We start from the raw sequence: 26,259 nt of genomic DNA on the forward strand, positions 1-26,259 counted from the left end.
AAAAAAAAATTCTCTCCCTCCTTCTCCCTTTGCCCTCCCCCGCCTTAAAAAAAAACAAAAACAACAGTTAGTGAGAGAGAGCCAAGGAGCATGTCCCAGCTCTGCCACTTACTATCTCTGTGCCCTCGGGCAAGTTTCTTAACTGCTCTGAACCCCTGTTACTACATCTGTATAATGAGGATAAACAATACTGCTCACCTCAGGGAGATTTGGGAGGACTGAGATAAATGTAAAAGAGTTCCTGCCAAATAATAAGTAATGTTAAGTATTATGAAAAAGAAGTAAACAAACATTTGGAAAATACTAAACTCTTAAATCCTTAAATGTTGCTGAGTAACAAAAACTTTAAACTTTCTTATGATTAAATTAAGAATACATTAGTTATGTGAGGTAATATGATGATAGGCAGGGGCAGGTTGAGTACAGATAATGTCCATTCATCTCTGTGTGTAATAGGGAATAAAAAGAACTGACTTGTTATCGTGGAACAGAACAGGAAAATGGGATTGCTTTGTGAGCTGCTATGGGAATGGAGTGCTCTGGACAAAGGATAAGTAGCAAACGGCACTTTCATCCATCCATTCACTACCCATCCACCATCTACCTAACTACGTATCCATCTGTCCAATCCATAAGTCAACTCTTTAGTGAGTGAGGGTTAATTAAGCACAGAAGAGCTGTCTGTGTACCTACCTATATCCAAGAAGTACATCTTTGCTTTTGCTTATCAGTGGATGGGGCATTTACACAGAATGAAAAGGCAGTATTGCAGATGGAAGAAAATGGGGTTGAAATGAAAGCCTAAGTTGTTTGAAAATGGAATAGGACATTTAAAAGAGGGGTGGCACTGGGACCTTCATAATTTATTCTCATGCTTCTTTATTGCTCTGACTGATAGCAGGGAATTCCACTCCAGTGTAATATACCAAAGAGGAATACATTTACTGATTTTCCTCTCCTAGGCTGTATGTATCTAGAAGGCCTAAGAACAGGCAAGATCCTGGACCAATCACTTTCCTAGTCCTGTGGCAATCAAATAAGGAAGAGAGAAATGCCTGGTGAACATCACAGGGCAGTTATATGGGTTGCTCCACATATCACAGATTCGTTCTACCAATTGCGGCAGGTTTAGAGAGACAAGTGCCCCAATTAAATTGTGGGTTATATTAGCTAAAGTAGTAAAAATATCACCTGTTAAATCACAAAATAGCAATGTAATAATGTAAAAACAATCATCCTACAGAATTTTTAAGTACTTTTAGTATCCAATGGTTCAATTATGTATTCTAATACCTTACATATTTAAAAAAATTAACAGTGTAGTTTTGAGGATACAGAATGTCATCAGAGGTACAGCTTTACTAAAAAAACCTCTGACCTAGAAAGGCAAGAATCTAATATATATACAAACCTGTACATAAAGGCTTCAGGGATTTCGGGTCCTAGTTTTTCCTCATGCTTGTGTGTCTTAAAAGAAATGAATACAGCTTTAATGCTGCTTTAAATGCTGAGTATGTATAAAATCAGGACTCTGAAGCAGCAATTTTATAATTTGTATATAAATTACCATTTCCAATCAAAAAGCATTCAAAATATTTTATCAGAATCACATCTGGCATCCGTGACTTACCAAGATAGATGCCTCAGTCTTTGCTAGAAAGTAGGAACTCAGAGAGTAATCACTTTTGCTATGGCAACCACTGCAGGGCAAGCGCCACAGTGACATGGAATGGAACAAACTGGACTTAAAATATTCTAAGAACATCTAATCACTTTATGTTCCGCATGGCAAGGTGTAAATATATAAATTATTTCAATTTTACCGAAAATTTTTTAACGGTAGTCTTTAGTAGGATAGGGGCAGGTCAAGAGAGGGGAAACAAAGGTTCAGCAGGTTAGAGAGGCAATTGTTTAAACTGGTTGCTTTTACTTTGATCATGTCAGAATAAATCGGCACTAGAAAGACCCAGAAAATATTGAGAAGCTATGCAAATACTGTAGTTTGTTTCAATGTTAAATAATAAATACTATAGATAACACATGTTGTCAGAATTCAGGAATTAGAGAAACAGAAATATGAGGACTAAGAATAAAAATTTATAAGGACCCAGGATGTCTCCTGAAATCAGCACCCATCTATTTTAGATTTAGAACACTTTTTAGTTGAAGCACTTAACTTTAATCAAAATGAGCAAAAGTAATGTTAGATCAGTTCTCATCATATAAATGACACTTAGACGTTGTGGTTTAGTAGGATTATAGTTAAAGGTACTTAAGACAGGTCCTAAATTTGGGCTCAATTCTTAAAAACCAATTACTTAAATAAACTAGAATATATTTTCATTTAATTGAATTATTCAAAATTATTCATTGAGTATTTACAGTGTAACTGGCACTGCTCCAGGCATGAAATATAACAGTGAACAAAACACACCAATGGAGTATATTCTAGTGACAGTACATGAGTAAAACGCACACTATGTCAGATAGTGATAAATGCCATGGAGAAAAATAAAGAAGGAAAGGAGATAGGTGTGCTGGGCTGGAGGGGCAGAATTTACATAGAGTGATCAGGGAAGGTCTCTGGATAGGGAGATATTTCAGCAAGACTAGAAGGTTATCAGGGAGTGACCCATGAAAAATATCAGGAGGAAGAGCATTCTACAGAGAAGAATGAGCAGAGGCAGAAGCTCTCAGGAGAAACTGTGCCTGGCCTGTTCGAAGAACACAAAGAGGCCAGTATGGCTGGAATACGGTTACATTTACACTACTAGGAAGAAAGGTGGGATACTTTGGGCAGGTACTCCTTCATTTACCCATCATCCATCTTCTAAAAGGCATTTTAAACAAGGATATACTGATACCCAACTCTGTGTCTCTCTAGAGTTTGTATCTCCCATTTGTATCTTGTTTTAGTGTCTGACAGACATCTCAAGCTTAACGTGTCCAAAACAGAACTATTAATTAACAAACTCCAAATTTACTCTTCCTACTCCTTTTCTACCTTAGTGAATGGTTTCACCATCCAGTTATTCAAGCCCAAAACCTAGAAGTCACCCTTTCTTCTTCTTCTCTTCCCTCCAACATCCAATCCATCAGCAAGTCCTGTCAACTTAGTCTCCAACATCTAAATACGACTGCTTCTCTTATCTCCTAATGATTGCCCTGATCTAAGTCCTCATATTCTTTGCCTGGTTAGTTCCTCTTATCGAGTCTCCTTGAAGCTTCCAATTACATCTACAATAAAATCCAAACTCTTTACCTAGGTCCACAAGGCCCCAAAGACCTGGCCAAGTGTCGGCCTTCTTTTTGTTCCCTCAACATTCACTCCGGTGTTATCTCTAACATGGAACACTCTCCCAAGACCTCCTGTGACTTCACTCAAGTCTTGGGTCAAATATGACTTCCAATCAGTTATGGGAAACAGCCCTTCTTACTTCCTATTACAGTACTTTATTTCCTCAAAGCTCTTACCACTTTCTAAAAATACCTTACTAATTTAATTCTTCTTGTCTTTTCCCCCTTGATTGAATTTTAACTTCATGAGAGCAGGGTTCTTGTATGCTTCACTTATGGTATATGCCGAGCAGCTAGAATAGAGCAATTCAAATAGTAGGCACTCAAAAAATATTTTTTGAATAAAGTAATATCTTGTACATCTTTCAGTATAAAACAGGAAGAGAACTGAATGGGAAAACAACTGATCACTATACAATTTTAAAGAATAAACTATTTGAATGAACTGATATGTCTGTATCATAAAATTCAAAGGAGAATATAAGTATTATATTTCAAATTCCTTGAATTCAGGAATTACATCTAATTTGTCCATACTCCATATATTAAAGTATTCTGTATTTGTATCTACTTAATACATTTTGACTGGTGATGAAGGTCCTATGGTAGTACATTTAAGAGAGAGTATCTGAAACCTCAAACATTTCTCTGAATTCACTTGGAATTCCATGTTACTTTTTGATGAAAAAACAAAGCTACTTAACAAAGAGCAGCCAATTTCCAAGTATAAGAAACAAACAATAGACTCCACTATTAAGTCTTTGGAATAAAAGACTGCCTTAAATGACTCATAATGAGACCATGCCCAGAAAACATAACACCCAGGACTTTCCCCTATACGATCTCTTTTATAATATAATTGTCCTCTATTTGAAAGCATTTGATTTTCAAAATTCTTTTGTAAAAGAGAATATGAACATTCAATTCTCTATTAGCATTCAGGCTAAATATGACATTTAAATTTCCATACATGGCTCATCTGATTTACTTTTATTACCAGATCAAGCACTAATAAGAAACAATTTTCATTTGACGGATTGTTATTGAATATACCTAACTGTAAAACAAGTATAAATGCCATGTTATTTTGAACTAAGCATTTCAGCTCTACCATGGTTAATTTGGAATTAAAACCTGAGTTTCTACCAAGCAGCATATAGCCTTCATAAAATAATTTGATTTTGGGGTTTCCCTCTTTTCCCCCTTCACTTTAATAAACATCATTGTTTATTTACTGGGCTAGGCAATGGGGATACTCAATTTAATAAGACTGGGTCTCAACCATCAGTGACACCATCTATGTTAGTAACATTCAAGGATGACCAAGTTTTGTATTTTCATCAGCCCCTTTCTTTTTTTTTTTTTTTAAAGATTTTATTTATTTATTTGACAGAGAGACGGTGAGAGAAGGAACACAAGCAGGGGGAGTGGGAGAGGGAGAAGCAGGCTTCCCACTGAGCAGGGATCCCAATGTGGGGCTTGATCCCAGAACCCTGGGATCATGGCCTGAGCCGAAGGCAGACGCTTAATGACTGAGCCACCCAGGCACCCCTCAGCCCCTTTATAGCTTATAAAATTATTTAGATGACCTGACTGACAATTCCCAGGCTTCACCAACATGCTAGGTCTTCCCCCTTCACTTGAAGAATAAAGTGTGATCTTCTTATGATGATCTGATATACATGAGTTAGCATCAGATTTGGATATACAAATTTATTATGTATTATGAGATTTAAAATGATTCAATTTATAGAAAACGCTAACATTCTATTAAGCTTTCAATTATCCCTTTAGTTTTGTAGCTTTTTATTGATTTCTCCTATATCTGGCATTGCATACAAAATTAATGTTTTCTCTAAATCTGGTTAAAATTCTATTTGATAGGAAAAAAACGTAGCTTATTTTTCTTGACTTTTTTTGTCCTATGTAATTTAATAAAGAGATACCACCTTGTCTGTAGAAATTCTAGAATACTTTTTTTTTTTTAAGATTTTATTTATTTATTTGACAAAGAGAGAGAGAGCACAAAGTAGGCAGAGCGGCAGGCAGAGGGAGAGGGAGAAGCAGGCTCCCCGCTGAGCAGGGAGCCCGCTTGGGCTCGATCCCAGGATCCTGGGATCATGACCTGAGCTGAAGGCAGCCGCTTAACTGACTGAGCCACCCAGGATATTCTGACCCTAGAATATGATATTCCGACCGAACTCTAACATATAGTTTAAAAGAGTTATACAGTATGATAAGACACAAAATATGTTTTCTAGAAGATGACTGCTTAACTATTAGAGGCATCTATGGGTTGTAGATCTCCCAAGTACCTCATCTGACACTAACCAGTAGCGGCCACTATTTATGAGCTGATTTCTAAGGCTCAGAGACTGCTAAAGAATTCTACAAACAATGCCTTTTGGGTCACTTGTGCCCTTGTAACCTGTAAATGCAAAGGCCTTTTCTTGTCATAATATCGTCAGTGGTTTTCCACCACCTTTTATTCCTTCTTTCTCTGTCAAGTTATTTATACTCTCTTCCTTAGAGGGCTCATTTGGGTCTTGACTTCTTATCTCTTGGAGGACTTTTAAATTTGCTTTGCTTTATTCCTGAACCTAGGTTACCTATATGTTCCAGCTCTGTTATCTTACTAGTATAATTAACATGTTGACTCTAAAGTATCTCTAAAGTATTCAAACCAGCTTTCTCTTCTAATTACCTATCTCTATGAAGGACGGTAAAGAAAATAATTCTTTTAGTCATTCAGAGGCTTTTTTTTTTTTTAAACTCTCTAGTGTCAAACCAATCACTAAATTTACTGATTCTTTCTTTGCAATGTTTCTCACACTTGTCCCTCCCATTTATTGATGTAGTTAGTGCATGCTCTTACTATTTCAGACCTGACCTGTCTTCTGACTGGTTTCTATCCCTAGAAAATCCAGTATCTTAAGACTTTAAATCTGCCTCTCTTTTGATATAAAAATCTCAGGCATATCAGAGATTCTAATGATTTTCCCCTGAATCCTTTTCCATGTCCACGAAGCAATACCTTCTGCATATCCCACCAGACCAGAAGAGTTTTACTTTCTGAAGTTAATTTAAAAAGGTAATAACAAAAAGATGTTCAAAATTGTTCTACTACTTCCCACTGCTTTCACAGAATAAAATTAAGATTTGTTCATCTGCTATCATTTGGTAATTCAATGTGTTCTCAGTCCATTTTTATATGTTTTTACATTTTTTACAGAAAATCTATTCAAGCCTAAGTGGTTTACTCACTAGTCACTAACCACACCGTGTTTTTATAACTCTATATATTTTTAGCCAAACTTCAGAGTTGTTTCAAAGTCCAGTCCAAAATCTCACTTCTTCCATGAGTCTTCCTATCCTTTCTCAGCCTAAAGGGATTCAATTTGCCACAATACTTTGCATCTTGTCTGTGGCATTAATTCTGTAATTAACAGTGAAAAATAGTCTAGTTTCTCATATATTGTGGCAGTTGTTACTCTATTCTTGTGTTTTTTACAAATCTGTCTTTTGTTTTCCCGATTATACAATACATTTCTTAAAGGCAAGGACCTTACATTAAAATCTGTGCTTTATTACATGGCATTCAGTACAATATTTGAAACATAAGAGGTCTAACTTTTGCATTTTATTTGTAGGAGTTAAATATCTTATTAAAATTAAAGTTCTTGTTAAAGTACTCTAAAGAAGTTCATCCAACTCAGAGGATAGGATCAATTATATATGAACTTAGAAGTACTATGCCAAAAAAATCTAATGACACTTTAGGTGCATACTTTGGTTTCTTTCTTGCCCTTGCTGACTATTACTCTTCCATAATTTACTTTTTAATAATTAAATTAATATATTAATCTAACCACATAAAAGAAGATCTGAAAAACAGGGAGTAAGATAACCTATTAACCTGCTTTCACATAGCCATTACTATCAGTTTGATATATTTTTTTCTAATCTGTTTTTTTTTAAGATGATTACATTGTGTAACATATTGTTCTGCTCCTTTCTTCTAACAGAATCTTCATAGCCATCATTTTCACTGGCTATATAATATTCCATGGAGTTTTATTTAGCTGATTTCTGGAATAGTATTTCTTTGTCTTATTAAGGAAATAAATAACATTATATTTAGCTTGAGTAATTATTCTGGGTTTTTTTTGGTAAAGGCTCCTGATTTGTGTGTCAAACCACCCTACCCACCTCCCTTTGGCTAGACCAGAATAGCCTAAATTTAAAGTAGAGTTTTAAAAATCTTTAATAAAATATTTTATGTTAGCAGCTAAAAATTTCATCATAGCTGTAAAACAACTTCTGTTCCTAAACAACTTAAGTGAGTTGGGAGGCATTTAAACCCTCCTTTCTGGTATAGGATTCTCCTGTAAGCTTGATTATTTATTCAAGCCAGTGCTTTTTTTAACCAATTGTTACCCATTTGGTAAATGGTGAATTTCTGAAATCATGCTGACTTCCTGGCTGTCAGTCTCTTCTCCTGACTTGGTTCTAAGAGAGAGTGAGAGTGAGAGAGAGCGAGAGTGTGTGTGGGCATGTGCGCGCATTTCAGGGGGAGTTGAGGATGGAGGGCAGGATGAAATTCACAGATGTATGCAAATGTATAGAAAATGTATATTTTGTATATATTAACATTTGTAACCTTATTCGATGTCATCTGCTTTTTTGGACTCATTAGCAGTCTTGTTTTTTGATAATACCCAACTAAAAATACATGGACTTTTAAAAAGACATTGTGGGATATTTACTTAAAGCTTACTGATATATTAAAAGTGTTTACTGATATGTTACCTAAAGTCATTAAAAATAGGGGGGATATATAGTTATGTTTCTTAATGGACTGTATCCTATATTTTGCACATTTAAAAAATACCAACATGTAAATGTCTAAGTTTATGGTTAGAAGAATTAAAAAAAAAATTTAAGTAAAGCTACTAATAATTTTGTTAAAACAAGGCACTTTATCATACAAAACACACAATTATAAAACAAGTAATTTCAATTTGGATTTTTCACACCTCCCCTCCCCCCCGCCAATTTGGAGATTCTTAGCCAGAGATTAAGGGAGGTATTATGTGCCCTCTGAAAATTAAATGATGCATATATACTTTTTTTTCTAAAGAGAGACTTGGAAAAGTATTTGTCATTAATCCAGCTAATCAAGTCAGTCAGCAAATTAAAAAAAATAATTTCATATATTCTGTAACTTGACTATTTGCTTACTAAAGACTATAAATCAGGCACCAGAAATCTGCTCAAAATCAAAGTAATATTCAACATAATGAAACTAAAATACACTACAATATAGAGATGTATGTTGATGTTTCCATCAAATAACACTATTAAACCTGCTTTAGCTGCCTTAGGATTTATCTCTATGACATTGATCGATTAATTGATTTAGTCAATTGAGCAAAGAGCAGTAACAACAATAAAACCAGGTAAGTCTGATGAAAAGACTCATATTATACAGTATTTTCTTGTGATCTTACTGTCTGCCCGACACTGTGCTTTACTCACATTGTGTTATTCACTGTAGTCTTGTGAGGTGGATATGATCGTCACTGTCATTTTATGAATGAGGAAACTGAGGCCTCTGGACATGGTGACATGTCATCTGGATTCTGAGGAACAGGCTGAGGTGTTTATTGGCAGAATGAAGGAAAAGTAGGAGGGGAGTGAGCTTCAAACTCTTAGATGGTGGTCATTTAGACTAGTTTCCCATCTAATACCAAAATCCTTTTTAATAATAATTGACAAATGGTGAAAGAGCCATACATGTTTTAGAAGTTCCTAACCAATGTGAACTTGATTTATGGTGTAGAATCTCATGGAAAACAGAGATTCATGTGTTCTCATGTGACAAATTCCTAATAGATGTTATTCTTCTTTGGAATTAAGATGTAAATAAAAATGGTTTTTATTATCCAAGTTTCAAGAGGTCAGGTTAACTCCAATTTTTTTTTTTTTTGGTTCCATAATCTAGATATATATGAAGATTTTTTCACAATAATTACTATTTGGTATTCTCTAGAAAAGCCTCAACAGACCTCCTTGTTTTGCATGTTACTCCTGCAAACAGGAGTCCCTTAAGTTCAAATTATACTTTAAACATAAATGTCATAAATTGCTCCTTGTATTAAGGAATTGACTATTTACCATGTATAATACTACAAAAGCCATCTTTTAAATCTTTAATAGTTCTGAAGGCAATAAAGTTATATCAGGGATGGGAAATTAATATGACTAGGTTAGAGAGAGGGGTAGAATTTGAAAGATGAAAAGAATCTTACCAAAGTCTGCAAATGCGGACTGTCCGACCACCATCATATTTGGAGGTTTTTCAAATACAGTATTGAGAGAAAAATTTCCATCCTGTTAATGGCAGAAAATTTTGGGTTAGACTATCAATTCATTCGTCAAGTGTGAAAGAAAGCATTTAAACTGAAGCAGGGAAATAAATAATTTAAGGCTTTTGTTGTGCTGCACAAAAATCATTCCACTTTCCTGTAATACCTTTATCATAAAAAAAAAAAAAAAGAAACTGCTATGAGTTGATAAAGATTGCCTGGAGTGCTTTTCTTGCTGTCCCTTCTAGTTTTATATCCTGTACTAAATCTTCTTTATAATTTCAGACATAATGAGTGTCTTCTACTTTCAAGTACCATGGAAATAGTATATTTGGTATATTCTTTATGTTTGGTAATATAAAGAAGTAAAAAAAAAAAATTGTTCCTATCTCGAGGGAGCTTATAATCCAGTTGGGAGATAAGACATGTCAGGAAAATAGAATTTCTGAAGGTAATATATATAAATGGTACAAGTAAGTAGCAAAGACACTATGTTGTAGAGATTTCAAAGGAAGAAGATTTCTGTTGGACACAATTAAGAAAAAAATTAAGATTCTAATGAGATGAGAATTCCACTGATCCTTATAGAGCTAATTCCTTAGCAATTCAAGTTTATGTATCATTGAAAAAAGGGAGCAAAGGATTAAGTTAACTGGCAGATACTAACCAGGGGTAGCTAAGCTAAACAAGAAAGAAAACCCATTAAAGATCATTTGTTTCAGTTACCCTTTCAAAAATGGAGAGTTAACACATCTTAGTTATAAAAATATGCATTTCTTTAAATTATTCTTTCCTTTCTATAATTTTAGATGACAACACCAGAAAAATCAGCCAAAACACTGAATTTGGGATTTGAAGCACTTAGTTCTATTCAGAGCTCTCTTATCACTGATATCTCTTCACTATTTGACATACTGACTCTGATTACTACATGCTTTACATAGATATTTATATGTTGAAAAATACTTTAAAAAATTAATTTTTTTCCCCTAAGGATACCGCAGATTTGCAAGTTAATTTCTTAAGAAATCCCTTCTGGTATTTGCAGAGAATGGCACTGCTGCATTGAAAACATGAAGACCAAATGCTTGAGGAACATGAGTAAGTGGGTAAGATTTGTCTTGTGACAGGCAATTTTCCAAACATTTTAACACTCCATTATCTGCATGCAGAAATATATTTCCCCTACAATTACTAAAGTATCTGATATATTTTTTGAATGCTCTTTCTATAGAAATCTTATTTATGTAGTGTCTTAAACCTTATGAATCCCCTCTAGTCTTACTGATACCTGAAATTACATTACAGATATATCAAAGGAGCCAAAGTTCTGGCTGAAGTGTCAAGTGTTTTTGCATTTTAGAAAGATCATAGCATTGGATACATAGGGGACATAATGGTTCTAGAATGAATGGAAAAATCTCTTAAAATATATCAACTTCATGTAACATAAAGTGGAATATCAACCCATTATACTAATTCAAGTGAACAAATTACCCCAGTGAAATTCTGTTAAACTTAGTAAATATACTTAGAAATATTTGTGGATATAACCTCACGATGTATCTCTATCAAGGAACACTGAGTACTTCCCAGGTGATGGCCTTCCATGTCTAAAATGCCACGTGGCCCTGAACCTCAATAGAAGAAAAGCAATACTTCCTTCCAACCGCTGGAGAAAGAGAATATATTCTTGGTATAGTCTGGTAGAAAGGGCACTAGACATGGAGTTAGATGACAGGGGTTCTAGTCCTGCTTTCATTGGCAAGTTGTATCACTTTGGAACAGCCACTTACTGCTCTGGGCCTCAGTTCTTAATTGTTTAGTAGGGGATAAATGTACTGTCTACTTGAAAGTTCTGGAGAGGATCAATGCAGTGATAGATTAGAAAGTATTCTGCAAAATGTGAAGTTATCAGGCAAGTACATGGTATTTTTATAATGGCAGTCCTGTGCTTATGAGCTGCAAGTACTTTTTTCATAGGCTGCTATTTGACACTAACACACTGCATTCTCTCCCATTCTTTACTATCCTGTTCTTACTGGCCTTCACTGTATCCCTACAATCCAAAGTTGGGCTAAGTCACTAGGGGTTCTGCTGCAGTTATGTCTTTTGCTTTTCACCAAATGAATGACTTAAGGGTAGAAATTTTAGAGACAGATTTCCTAGTTCTATCTCTAGCTCCACTGTTTGCTAGCATTCAGATCTGAATTAGTGTTTTTTTTTTTTTAAGATTTTATTTATTTATTTGATAGAGAGACAATGACAGCAGGAACACAAGCAGGGGGGAGTGGGAGAGGGAGAAGCAGGCTTCCCTCCGAGCAGGGAGCCTGATGCGGGGCTTGATCCCAGGACCCTGGGATTGTGACCTGAGCCAAAGGCAGATGCTTAACCACTGAGCCACCCAAGCGCCCCCTGAATAAGTTGTTCTAAGTATCTGTTTACTTATCTTGAAAATGTATTTTTACAAAGTTTTTGTGAGGATGAGTGAGATAATCCATATAAAGTGCTTAGTAGAATATATGCACATAGTATGCGTTTAGTTAACATTAACTATTATCACTAGTAGGAACACTAGTAGGAATACCACTATTTCTGCTACCAAAACTACCACCTACCATTGAAACAGCTAACCTATTGACATTGATAGAGGAAACTACCTGCCATTTTCTGCTTTAATGCCAACCATAAGTGCAATGTTTTAACAAGTATCTTTTTGTAGATGACTATGCTTTGGTCTGCATGGGTTTTTGTTGTTGTTGTTGCTTTGTTTTAAAGAGAGAGAGAGAGGGAGGGGCAGGGAGAGAGGGGCAGAAGGAGGAGAGGGGCAGAGGGAGAGAGAATCTTAGGTAGGCTCCATGCCCCGTGTGGAGACTGATGCAGGGCTCGATCTCATGGCCCTGAGACCATGACCTGAGTGGAAATCAAGAGGCGGGTGCTTAACCAACTGTCCCCAGCCCACATGTTTTAATATTTAATGTTAAAACTGTTATATTTACAATGTTTGAAAAAATGATCAAGAAGCAACATCTGATGACTATTTTGTGTCTACATCTTTATTCTTATAAACCAATGATTCTCAACTGGGGGTGATTTTGTTCTCCAGGGGACCTTGGACAATGTCTGGAGATTTTTATGATTATCATAACTGGGGTCAGCTACTAGCATCTAAGCGAGTAGAAGTCAGAGATACTGTTAAACAATCTACAGTGCAAAGGACAGAACTCTACAATCTGGTCCCAAAAGGTAATAATGCCAAGATGGAAAATTTCTGACATAAAGTGTGATGGGTAAAGCCCAATGACTTTGTCATTCTTGTCCTAGCTGTTCCCCTTTGTGACACTTACCTAGTCTCTTCTTTGAGTTCTAGCCTTATATTTCTAGCCACCTCCTTGATATGTCTTATCTGAAATAATTTTTTTCCTGCCTCAAATTAGATATTTCATTTGTCTTTTCTTTTACCAGTCACTAATAGAAAACACAAATTAACCTTGCATTAATGGTCTTTCTCTCTTATATTTATCCCTTCTAAGCCATTCCCAATACTTTAGTCCTTTAATCATTCACCTCTTTCTCAGGTTATAGTAAATTCCACCTCAGTTATCTTCCCGCCTCCAGATTTTCCATGCAAGCTTATCTGATATGGAGTAGCAAGATAACTACAATAATGAAAGCTCTTTTCATCTCACCTTCAGTCCTAAAACATTTAAAAGCTTCTCAATAAATATTTAAAAGATCAAATTACTTTAGAAGTCAAGGCTTCTGTTGATCTTATCTGAACCAACTCTTCTAATTTTACCTTTTAGTATCTTTTCATGCTCTGCCCCAAACCAGCCAAGTTCTATTCTCTGAACATGTCCTGAGTTTCCTTTGTACTTCCTTGTCCATCTCTTTCTTTTTTGTCATTTCCAACTACTAATATCCCACTCATCTGTACTGGTCATTTCAAATACCACATCTTTCTTGAAGTCTTCCCTGATGATCATGGGGGGACCAAATGGAAGCAACTGCTCTGCCTCTGAGCTACTTGTAGCATGAGGTTTGTATGTCTCATCAAACCATCCAGAGTTGCCTACACTCACATCTTAGCCCTTTTGGCCTATAAGCTCCTTTAACTTTTGTGCCTCCTGGAGCACCTACATGGGACTGTGTGCACAACTGACATTCTTTTTTTTTTTTTTTTAAAGATTTTATTTATTTATTTGACAGACAGAGACACAGCAAGAGAGGGAACACAGCAGGGGGAGTGGGAGAGGGAGAAGCAGGCTTCCCATGGAGCAGGGAGCCAGATGCGGGGCTTGATCCCAGGACCCTGAGATCATGACCTGAGCCGAAGGCAGACGCTTAATGACTGAGCCACCCAGGCGGCCCCACAACTGACATTCTAACAAGATTTGCTGAAGCTCTAGTTCTACTACCTAATATAATTTCAAGGTTTGTTTTTTTTCTCTTAGTGAATACTACAAATTGTTTGCCCAATCTCTAACTGAAAATAATCCTCCATTTTACAAAACCTATACTTTATCTGAACTAATTAATATTGAGTCTACATTTCTCCTAATTTGTACCAGTGACTTATTAATTGTTAACATGGGTACCTTACTGATCCAGCTGTTTTACAGGAAGAACAACCCTTAGTCTCTACTGTCCAATAGCCAACTTATTAACTTTCTTTAAAGACAATAATAATAAAAAAGACCAAATCAAAATCTAGTCTCTTCTTGATGATTTTTCTCCTACTACATTGCTTTACTGGGTTTAATTCAGCAGGCTGCCACTACTTTCAAGATCAGGAGACATACCCAACTTCCCTAATATATAACAACAGAGAGTTAGACAAACTGGGGAAACAGAGTAATATTTTTCAAATGAAAGAACAAAACAAAACCACAGCAAAAGAGCTAAATGAAATGAAGATAAACAGTATGCATAAAGAATTCAAAGTAATGATCATACTTACAGGGCTTGAGAAAAGAGTATAGAATCTCAGTGAGACAAGAGATTAAAATATAAAATGAAACCAATTAGAGAGGAAGAACTCAATAACAAATTAAAAATGTACTAGAGGGAATCAACAGAAGATTAGAAGAGGGAGAAGAATGGATTAGCAACCTGGAAGACAGAGTAATGGGAAGCAACCAAGTTGAACAGCAAATAAAAAAAAGAATAATAAAAAATTGGAATAGACTTAGGGAACTCAGTGACATCATCAAGCGTAATAACATTTACATTATAGGGATCCCAGAAGGAGAAGAGACCAAGGGGCAGAAAATTTATTTAAAGGAATAACAGCTGAAAACATCCCTAATTCAGGGAAGAAAACAGACATCCAGATCCAGGAGACACAGAGACCCCCAAACAAAATCAACCCAAGGAAGTCCACACCAATACACATAATTAAAATGGCAAAAAGTACTGATAAAGAGAGAATTTTAAAAGCAGCAAGAGAAAAAACAAAGAAAAAAAAAAAACCAATCCAGTTACATTCAAGGGAAACCACATAAGGCTATCAGCTGATTTTTCAGCAGAAAGTTCATAGGTCAGAAGGGAGTGGAATGATATATTCAGAGTACTGAAAAGGAAAAACCTGCAATGAAGAATATTCCACCCAACAAGGTTATCATTCAGAAGACAAAGAGAGATAAAAGGTTTCCTAGACAAACAAAAGTTAAAGGAGTTTTCATCACCACTAACCCAGCCTTCTAAGAAACGTTAAAAGGGAGTTTTATGAGTGGACAGAAAATGCCACAATTAGGAGTAAGCAAATTATGAGAGCAAAGATTTCACAGGTAAATACAAACAAAATAAAAGCATTAGATTAATCACTTATAACACCAGTACAAAGGTTAAAGGAAAAAAGCAGTAAAACCAATTATATCTATAAAAACCAGTCAAGGGATTAATAAAATAAAAGGATGTAATGTATGACATCATATATAGAAAACGTGGGGTGGGGAGCAGAGTAAAAATTTAGTGTTTTTAGAATGGGTTCAAAACTAAGTGACCATTAACTTAATACAGATTATTGTATGCATAAGATGTTATATATGAACCTAATGGTAATCACATAATCAAAAATTTATAATAGATACAGAAAAAATAAAGAGGAAGTAATCTAAGCATATCACTAAAAAACCCCATCAAACCACATGGGATTACAATAAAAGAAAGGAACAGAGAAGAAAAACAAAAACAACTGTAAAACAAGTAACAAAATGGCAGTAAGTATGTGCCTATCAATAATTACACTGAATGTAAATGGGCTGACTATATACTCCAACTAAAAGACATAGGGTGACAGAATGGATAGAAAGGCAAGATATATCTATATGTTGCCTATAGGATAATCATTTCAGACCTAAATCCACATGTAGACAGAAAGAGAAGGGATAGAAAAACATTTACCACGTAAATGGAAGTGAAAAAAAACAAAAAACAAGAGACAAAGAAGGACACTATGTAATGATAAAGGAAACAATCCAAAGAGGATATAACAATTGTAAATATTTATGCACCCAACATTCTAGCACCTAAATACATAAAGCAACTACTGACAGACATAAAGGAAAAATCAACAGGAATACAATAATAGGGAACTTTAACACCCTACTTACATCAATGGATAGATCACCCAGACAGAAAACCAACAAAGAAACAACAGCTTTGAATGATATATTGGACTAGATAGATTTAACAGATATATTCAGAACATTTCACCCAAAAGCAGTGGAATACTCATTCTTTTCAAGGGCACATGGAACATTCTCCAGATTAGATCATGCACTGGGCCATGAAACAAGTCTCAATAAATTCAAATAGACTGAAATCATATCATGTATCTCTTCTGACCACAACAATATGAAACTAGAAATAAGTCACAAGAAAGAATCTGAAAAGGACACAAATACATGGAGGCTATATAACATGCTATTGAACAATGAATGGGTCAAGGAAGAAATCAAAGAGAAAATAAAAAAATACATGCAGACAAATGAACATAAAAACACAATGATCCAAAATCTTTGGGAAGTTGCAAAAGTGGTTTTAAGAGGGAAGTTTATTTTTTAATTTAATTTAACTTATTATTTAATTTTTATTATTAACATATAATGTATTACTTGTTTCACAGGTACAGGTCTGTGATTCATCAGGCTTACACAATACACAGCGCTCACCAAAACACATAACCCTCCCCAATGTCCATCACCCAGCCACCCCATCCCTCCCACACCCTTCCACTCCAGCAACCCTCAGTTTATTTCCTGAGATTAAGAGTCTCTTATGGTTTGTCTCAAGAGGGAAGTTTATAACAACAGAATCCTTAAGGAACAAGAAAAATCTCAAATAAACAACCTAACCTTACACATCAAGGAGCTAGAAAAAAGAACAACTAAAGCCCAAAATCAGTAAAGGAAAGAAATAACAAAGATTAGAACAGAAATAAGTGAAATAGAGAATAAAAAAAAAAAAAACAACCCACAATAGAACAGATCAATGACTCAGAAGCTGGTTTATTAAACAGATCAACAAAAATTGAAAAACCCTTAGCCAGACTCATCCAAAAAGCAACGCCCCCAAAGAAAGAGAGAGAGAGAACTCAAATAAACAAAATCAGAAATGAAAGAGGAGAAATAATAGCACAGAAATACAAAGGGTTAAAGGACACATTATGAAAAATTATATGCCAACAAATTGGACAACCTAGAAGAAATGGATAAATTCCTAGAAACCTGTAATATCCCAAAATTGAATCAGGAATAGAAAAATTGACCAGACTGATTACTAGTAGTGAAATTTAATCAGTATTCAAAAAACTCCCACAAACAAAAGTCCAGGACCAGATGACCTCACAGGTAAATTCTACCAAACATTAAAAGAAGAGTTAATACCTATTCTTCTCAAACTTTTTTAAAAAATAGAAGAGGAAGGAAAGCCACTCAATTCATTCTATGAGGCCAGCATTACTAATAACAAAATCAGACAGACACTACAAAAAATGAAAATTATAGGACAATAACTCTGATGAACACAGATGCAAAAACCTTCAACAAAATATTAGCAACCTGAATCCAACAATACATAAAAAAAATCATTCACCTTGATTAAGGGGATTTATTCCAGGGATGTACAGGTGGTTCAATACATGCAAATCAATCATTGTGATATTATCACATTAACAAGAGAAAGGATAAAAACCTAGTAGTCATATCAGCAAATGCAGAAAGAGCATTTGAGAATGTACAATATCTATTCATGATAAAAACTCTCAACACAGTAGTTTTAGAGGGAACATACATCAACATAAGAAGGGCCATATATGAAAAACCCATGGCTAATATCATATGCAATGGTGAAACACTGAGCTTTTTCTCTAAGCTCAGGAACAAGACAAGAATGTCCACTCACCACTTTTATTCAACATAGTACTGGAAATCTTAGCCACAGCAGTATGACAAGAAAAAGAATAAGGTATCCATTGGTAAGGAAGAAGTAAAACTTTCACTATTTGCAGATGCCGTAACACTCTCTCTATATAAAACTAAAAATGTACCAAAAAACTACTAGGACTGATAAATGAATTCAGTAAAGTCACAGGATACAAAATTAATATACAGAAATCTGTTGTACTTCTATACTCTAATAATGAAGTAGCAGCAGGAGAAGTTAACAAAACAATCCCAATTACAACTGCACCAAAAATAGTAAAATACCTAGGCATATACTTAACCAAGGAGGTGAGTGACCCACACTCTGAAAACTATAAAACACTGATGAAAAAAACTGATGATGACACAAACAAATGGAAAGATACTCCTTGCTCATGGATTGGAAGAACCAATATTGTCATCATGTCCATACTACCCAAAGAAATCTAACAGATGTAATGCAATTCCTATCAAAATACAAACATTTTTCACAGGACTAGAACAAACAATCCTAAAATTTGTATGGCACCACAAAAGACCCCAAATAGCCAAAGCAATCTTGAGAAAGAAGAAGCAAGCTGGAGGTATCATAATTGCAGATTTCAAGATACAGTACAAAGCTGTAGTAATCAAAACAGCATGATAATGGTTCAAAAATAGGCACATAGATCTTTGGAACAGAATATAGTCCAGAAATAGACCCACACTTATATGGTCAATTAATCTATGAAAAAGGAGGCAAGAATATACAATGGGAAAAAGTCTCCTCAACAAATGGTACTCCATAAACTGCACAGCTACATGCAAAAAGAGTGAAACTGAACCACCTTCTTACACCATACAGAAAAATAAACTCAAAATAGATTATAAGGACCTAAATGTGAGACATGAAACCATAAAACTCCTGAAAAGAAAATAGGCAGTAATTGCTTTGACATTGACTGTAGCAACATTTTTCTAGATGTGTCTAGAGAAAAAGCAAGAGAGAGACAAGAGAGACAAAAGCAAAATTAAACTACTGAGACTACCAAAATAAAAAGCTTTGAACAGTAAAGGAAACCATCACCAAAACAAAAGGCAACCCACTGAATGGGAGAAGGTATTTGCAAATGATATCCAATAAGGGGTTAATATCCAAAATATATACATAACTAATATAACTCAACACCAAAAACCCAAATAATTTGATTAAAAAATGGGCAGAGGGCCTGAACGGACATTTTTCCAAAGAAGACATAGATGGCCAACAGACACTTAGAAAGATGTTCAACATAACTAATCATCATGGAAATTAAAACCGCTGTTAGATACCACTCTATACCTGTCAGAATGGCTAAAATCAAAAACATAAGAAATAACAAGTGTAACAAGTGTTGGCAAGGGTGTGGAAAAAAGGAACTTTCTGTGTGTTGATTGTAATGCAAATTGGTGGGGCCTCTGTGGAAAACAGCATGTAAGTTCCTCAAAATATTAAAAATAGAATTACCATATGATCCAATGATTCCATTACTGGGTATCAATCCAAAGAGAACAAAAACACTAATTTGAGAAGATATAAACACCTCTATGTTTATTGCAGCATTATTTACAATAGCCAAGATATGGAAGCAACCCAAGTGTCCATTCATAGAGAGATAAAGAAGCTGTGGTATATATACACAATGGAATATTACTCAGCCATAAAAATGAATGAGATCTTGCAATTTGCAATGACATGGATGACTCTAGAGGGTATAAGGCTAAGTGAAGTTAAGTCAGAGAAAGACAACTTTTGTATGATTTTACTCATATGTGGAATTTAAGAACAAAATGAACAAACACACAAAGAAAACAGAGACAAATGAAAAAACAGCCTCTTGGGTGCCTGGGTGTCGTTAAGCGTCTGCCTTCAGCTCAGGTCATGATCCCAGGGTCCTGGGATCGAGCCCCACATTGGGCTCCCTGCTCCGCAGGAAGCCTGCTTCTCCCTCTCCCACTCCCCCGGCTTGTGTTCCCTCTCTCACTGTGTCTCTCTCTCTGTCAAATAAATAAATAAAATCTTTAAAAAAAAAAAAAGAAAGAAAAAACAGCCTCTTATATACAGAGACGAAAACAGTATTTGCCAGAGGGGAGGTGGGTGAAGGGATGGGTGAAACAGATAAAGGGTATTAAGAGTACAGTTATACTGATGAGTACTTAGAAGTGTATAGAGCTGCTGATTCATGACATTGTACACCTGAAACTAATATAACACTGCATGTTAATTATACTTAAAAAAAAAAATCTAACCTAGGTAAAAAGAAAATCAGCCTAGGCTGAGAGGACATCAGACACTTAAAAGTACTTAATAATTTTATATACACCTTATATTTATGTGTAATGAGGTTTTTTATCCTCCAGATGGATACATATTAATCAAAATGATTGATTTTCTCATTTCTGATACCTCAGGTTTCACTTTAGGTATTGTTTCCAAGGCCACCTAAAAACAAATGTCCCCAGCAGGGGGAAATTTAATTTACAGTAATTATTGAGTATATAACAATCATATTTCTATCATCAGTAAAACAAATGTAATTGCATTTTTTAAAAAGTAAACAAAACTAAATCTTTCTGGTTTCATTGTCCTTCTCCCTTTTCTCATGTTAAAAAAAAAAAATAAGGATAAAATTGCTTACTGTAGAAGTCGCATTTAGAAGCCCTGATCTTGTCTACACATAGCTTTTCCACTCATCCGAGTTTTCTTCTATGAAAAAATTTGAATCATGACCAACATCACTGACTATGCTTTAAGAGATGGCTAATAACGAATTTCCTTCCACAAACTGTACGGTACATTTTTTGGGATCTGCTTATTTTTCATGTGTATTTTAATAAAAACCTATATATGGGTTCAATTTGGATTGAATAAAATACAATCATTAGTAAATAGATGGGAAATCAAGAGATCTAAAATTAAAATTTGTTAAGTGTCTACTGTGTGCCTGACATTTACACACATTATTTCATTTAATCTTCACAAACATTATATGAAGCACTCTTATTCCTGTTTTGCATATGAGGAAAGTGAGGTTTAAAACTTGACCATTACTTGATGGATGTCAGTCAGTTGGCCAATTTGGCCTGTCCTCAAATTCTGTCTTCTATTATGTAGCCTGAAATTTAACTTTAAGATCTGGAGTGTTCTATTCTTCATTAATTAATATTTCATATAGTCTACATTAAGCTAAAAGTAAAATAAAATAAATCATGACATCAGTTTGGGACTCTTCACCTTGCAATTAAAAAAATACATATATTGGGAAAGACTCCTTAATCCTGGTCAAGTTGGCAGTAAGTTTAGTGTGTGTTGTTTTTGTTTTTTTATATAAGCCTGAAGGCAAGGAGGAAAAATTAGTCTTTTAAAAAGGGTTTTCTTCAATAAACCATCATGCTGACAAATTAAATGACAGTAACCTCTCTCAACAGCTGACAGCCTAGCAGGGGCCCTGTTAACATTCGCATTAGGGCAGACTGATTGGTTTAATTGGCAGTCATGCCTAAAAACCTGCAGAGGAATTGATGCTGAATGAATCATTTCCTTTAGCAATATTCAGCAGTTTGAATGCAGCAATGCAACCAAAGGCTCTTAAAGTTGTTTTATTTATTGTTGAAACCAACCGACCAAGTGATTACTTTCGTTTTATATTCTAAAATTGTGTGCTTTTACTGAAAGCCATCATTTAAAAATGCTTCAAAGAAAAGATTTCTTACCACATTTTCCCATATCTCAAACTGGAAGGTACTAGAGGCAGACAATGTCGTGAGGAATAAATCTAGAAGGAAAATAATAGAATTGTAAGTTTTGTTACTGATGTATACATTTAAAACAGGAAGAAAGGCAATATGTAAAAACAGTTATTAATAGAGTTGTTCTTAAACATATTTTAAATTATATTTTAAGGAGCTTGATCCTGTCAAAGAAAAGAAAGCAGATGATCCTGTACTAGTACAATTAAGGAAAATGAATTTAAAGGGAGCATTTGGTATTACTTCCTCAAAAGCATTCTTTATTTTTAAGAGCAGTTATGCGTACTAACCTTTTTTATCTTACACATTTGTATTTTAAGGCAGACTATATGTTAAACAAAATATTCAAATCAAAATCACATTGTGCTTTCTCACCTAAAAGCTACGCTTCCCTATATATCATAGTTGGGCTTAAGCATTATTTTAAATTACAGTATCATAGCATCCAAAATCTTTAGTACTCATGTTAAATGATCAATAAACTGTATTTCAAATTTTGAATAGTAGAATTATCTTCATATAGTTCAACTAAACAAAATTTGTTTTATTGGAAAGTGCAAAATTTTTAATATAATTTGTTGAAAAGTAATAGGTTGACAGTCAAATCTAACATCCTATTAATACAAAGGCCAGATGAACTGCAAATCTATTCTAGTAGCAGTATTTATTATGTTTGCATAATGGCAATTTTACTTAGCAAATACATAAAATTTCAAAATGATGAGCTGATTCATAAGAATATTAACATTATTCTTTTGTGCTTTAAAAAATGGAAATTATTGAGTGATATGTAGACCATGACTATTTTAAAGAAAAGGTTTTTTTTGCCCCATTAAATATGTTTAAGAAAACTATCCTTCACATTTTAATGTGTTTTTTGTAGAGCTTTCATATGAGTTTAATGAAGCTAATTTATGTAATTATAATAATTTTCACAGAAATCCCCAGAAAGCTAAGTAATTTCTTCATTGTTGTAATTAGTTGTACTCAAACTCCTGATTCCAAGTAAGTGGAACTATTCTTTCTGCCAATATATCAAATCTCTGCATTTATTTTTACCACACTAAGGATGCTTTGCCTGTGGATATACAAATGTAGTCTTTTATGAAGGTAATTTCTTTACTCTGTCAAACACACACTCCCAAAGAAATGTCTACTTCCATACTCATCTAGGAAAACTCCCAAACAATACCTGAGATTTGTGAGATGATGTACCTACAGCCAACATCCTCTCCTCCCATGTACCCTCCACACTGCCATCAGCATGATGAAAAAATAAAAATGCAAATTTGATCTCATTCCTTCTCTTCTAGGATCTCTTCTCCCCATGTGAAGAAGCCTATTTAGCTAAGTTTCCATGCTTATTTCTGGCTACTCTCTCATGAGAAACTGACTCTCTGTAGTACCCTTTTATGTTACAGCTATGTGACGTCCCCACCGTTCCTGAGGCCCTTCCTCTCCCTAGGCATAGCTTTCCCTCCATTGTTATTCCACTATGATATCTCAATTGACATGGTTATTACAGATCCTATGATATTCCAGTTTCATATCTGTCTTTCCTGAGCTTCTTGAGGGGAGGAGTCATTCCTAATTGGTTTTTGTATGTCTGTGGTTTCTATGCACTTGGAAATAATGTGCTTGAATGACTGTTTTACAACTAAATGATACCATAAACACACATACCACATATATACACATATACACGTCTACAGACATATAAAAGAGTGTATGTGTATATATATGGTATTTAGTTATATAATATATATATGGTGGTTCTTACAATTTTGCTTGGACTGTCTACAGATAGTTACTCCATTACATCTTTAAAAAGAGTCTTGGGAAAAGAAGGGTTTTATGTTAGAGTATTTCATTAAAAATAAGTATGACTGATTATAGTGACTCCTGTCTTAGGAATGTTCAAAAGCTGTTAGTTTTTATCTGAAAATGTGGGTAATCAGCATAAAAAAGTGATTAGGGATTAACAGCCACAGAGATTTCTAAGAATCACTTAGAGCCATGTCAGTGCAAGCTCTGAGGTATCTGAAAGACGGACAATTACACTATTATTATATAACACAGGTGAACTTGTTCAAACTGAAAACATTACAGTGTTGAAATTCTGAACGCATTTGAGAATAAATGAGGAGGCATCTTTCTGACAAGGGATCACAGGCTCGTTGCCCTGATAAGCCAGCTAGCCTTGTAGGATTGGAAGAGCTATTTTGTTACCACGAATGACCAAGCAGGGATAGTTAGAAGGGAGGGGAGGGTGGTTACCAACAATCTATCACCATTCCTGGAAAAACAACACAAAGTGTTTTTTTCTGTTGGCATTGCACTAGTCTCAATACGTTTGCATAAAGGGTGATAAATTATGAGCTTTCTGCTCTTCCATTCATAGTTAGAAAATTTAACAACTATAACCACAGTGTTTGCGGACTCTATTTTCATAGCTTCACGAGCTATTTATTAAGATTCTGAAATACAGTAAAGTGAGATGAGGGATTGGAAGTACCTTGTATAACAGATTTAAAAAATTCATTTCACAATTCAATTATGTAAAAAGGTTATAGAAAAAATAAATGATTCATTATGTGGAGAAATAGAGACAATTAATAACAATTCAAGATGAAATCATGCCTCTGACTTTGAATGAAATAAGAATGAAATAACAGCTAGAAAAAAAAAATTTAGTCAATAAAGCAACCAAGTTCTCACCCTCCTACATGGGTAAGAGTAATTCACACAATATAATGAAAGGAAATGTACCCAATGAAACTGTAACAGATGCTGTGACATGCCACCCAGACCTCCTCTGCATGAAAGACTTATTCCTTCAGCTTGCTGGAAATGCAGCTGGCAGACAGCCCTATGCAGTTGTCCTTTCTGAAACAGCTTTGGGTGAGAAGAGCTGCCCTGCCAAAGGTTCATCCCTTTCTGCACTAGCCTGCATTCAATAACTGGTCAGTTCAGAGAAATAAAGGCTACAGCCCACCACCATCACTCAGGACAACTCTGCAGGGCCATAGCACATTCAGAAGCCGAAGGTCTGGTAAGGCTTTTATTTGACACTAAATCATAGTCCAATCTGCTTCCTTCCCATTTCCTCCAGCAGTACTGACTACAAGAGCACTCCCTAAAATTAAAATTCTTGCACACTAGTTTTCATTTCAGAGTCTGTTTCCCAGGAAATGCCATCTACAACCGTTGATACCAAAAGTGACTGAGAAAGCAAATACTAAGATTTTGGAGTTGGATCACCTCAAAAGTGGCTGCTAATAAGGATTCTTTCAGTGGGGTTAAGCAGTGCACAGATAGCTATACTATATTTTACTGGTATTATTAGGATGCTATTTTGGTGGAAGGGAATGCACTAGTGGGTGTGGTATTTCAGGCTTTTTGAGAAATATGAGATAAACACTAACTATAAGCACAATGGAATTAGATGGCTATTGCTAAGCTTACTTGAAGCAACAGCGGAGAGACACAAATGCTAAGCACAACTGATGAGAAAGTAAAAGCCATGTGTGAAAGTCAGAGGGCCTCTTGGGTAGCATCTAAAGAGGTTCTCATCTCCTGCAGTAGGAGGGCAAAAATGAGCTGAAGACTAAGACCAGAATTTAATGGTAAGAATAGAAGATCTCCCAAGAAGGTTAAATTCTCAGCCTAAGCCGGTCTGCTATGTTAACTGGTAAAGAATGATACTTGACTCATGAATTAGGAACATCTGGGTGATGAACCTGAAAGTCTTTCACCCTCAGATTCACCTGAGCCGTCAAAGCTTGCATAAGTGGCCCACTCTCCACTGTTAAAGGCTGATATTCACTCCTGTTTGAAAATGATGTTTTCCCTAAAGGCTAGTGTTCTCTCTTGTTTAAAGATGATGGAGAAGATTCTGCTACCACTGGGCAACATGCTCCAGATTTCCTACAGTTTGTCTCATCTTCTCTCCTGGCCACTAGGTCACAAAGTGGGGTTAAGTTACAAAATAACCTGGCCAGGAATGTGATGTACACATAAGGGAAAAAGGAACTATAGCCTGAATTAAGTCCAGGACCTAGCTAACATGTAGTGGCAGGAGCCAGGAGAGTATGCATGAGACTATATTCTGAGAGTGCTTGAACAAGATAGGGGTAAAGGGTGGGGCAGGGAGAATGAGATGTGGGGTGGGGTAGAATAAAGAGCTGGGGTTGGCAAGGTGATTACATTGGATCCCTTCCATCCTAGAAGAGGCAGCAATTCACTTTACAGGAGTAGACCATACTCTGAATATGGGTTTATTCTTCCTGTCTTGAAAACTAAATTTTTAAAATGCTAATAGAAACAGTATGATGATAGCTGAGATCACTGGTATTCACCTGAAGAAATAATCCTTAACAAAAGATCATATCATGAGTTAG

At 35.2% G+C, this 26,259-nt stretch overlaps 1 protein-coding gene and 1 long non-coding RNA gene across 2 annotated transcripts in view; one reads left to right on the forward strand and one right to left on the reverse strand.

Moving 5' to 3' along the window:
- Positions 1–26,259, forward strand: part of LOC102746541 (phosphorylase b kinase regulatory subunit beta) — a 249,833-nt gene that overhangs the window by 187,672 nt on the left and 35,902 nt on the right. The gene's annotated exons all lie outside the window — the stretch shown is intronic.
- LOC145717561 (uncharacterized) lies at positions 6,863–21,887 on the reverse strand. Its single transcript, XR_014140878.1, has 3 exons — positions 21,824–21,887; positions 9,609–9,690; positions 6,863–8,951 (listed from the first exon to the last, which is right to left on the reverse strand). It is a non-coding gene; the product is annotated as an uncharacterized LOC145717561 (long non-coding RNA).

The sequence above is a fragment of the Leptonychotes weddellii genome, chromosome 16 (genome assembly GCF_054177405.1).
Source record: "Leptonychotes weddellii isolate Sample4059 chromosome 16, ASM5417740v2, whole genome shotgun sequence".
NCBI lineage: Eukaryota > Metazoa > Chordata > Mammalia > Carnivora > Phocidae > Leptonychotes > Leptonychotes weddellii.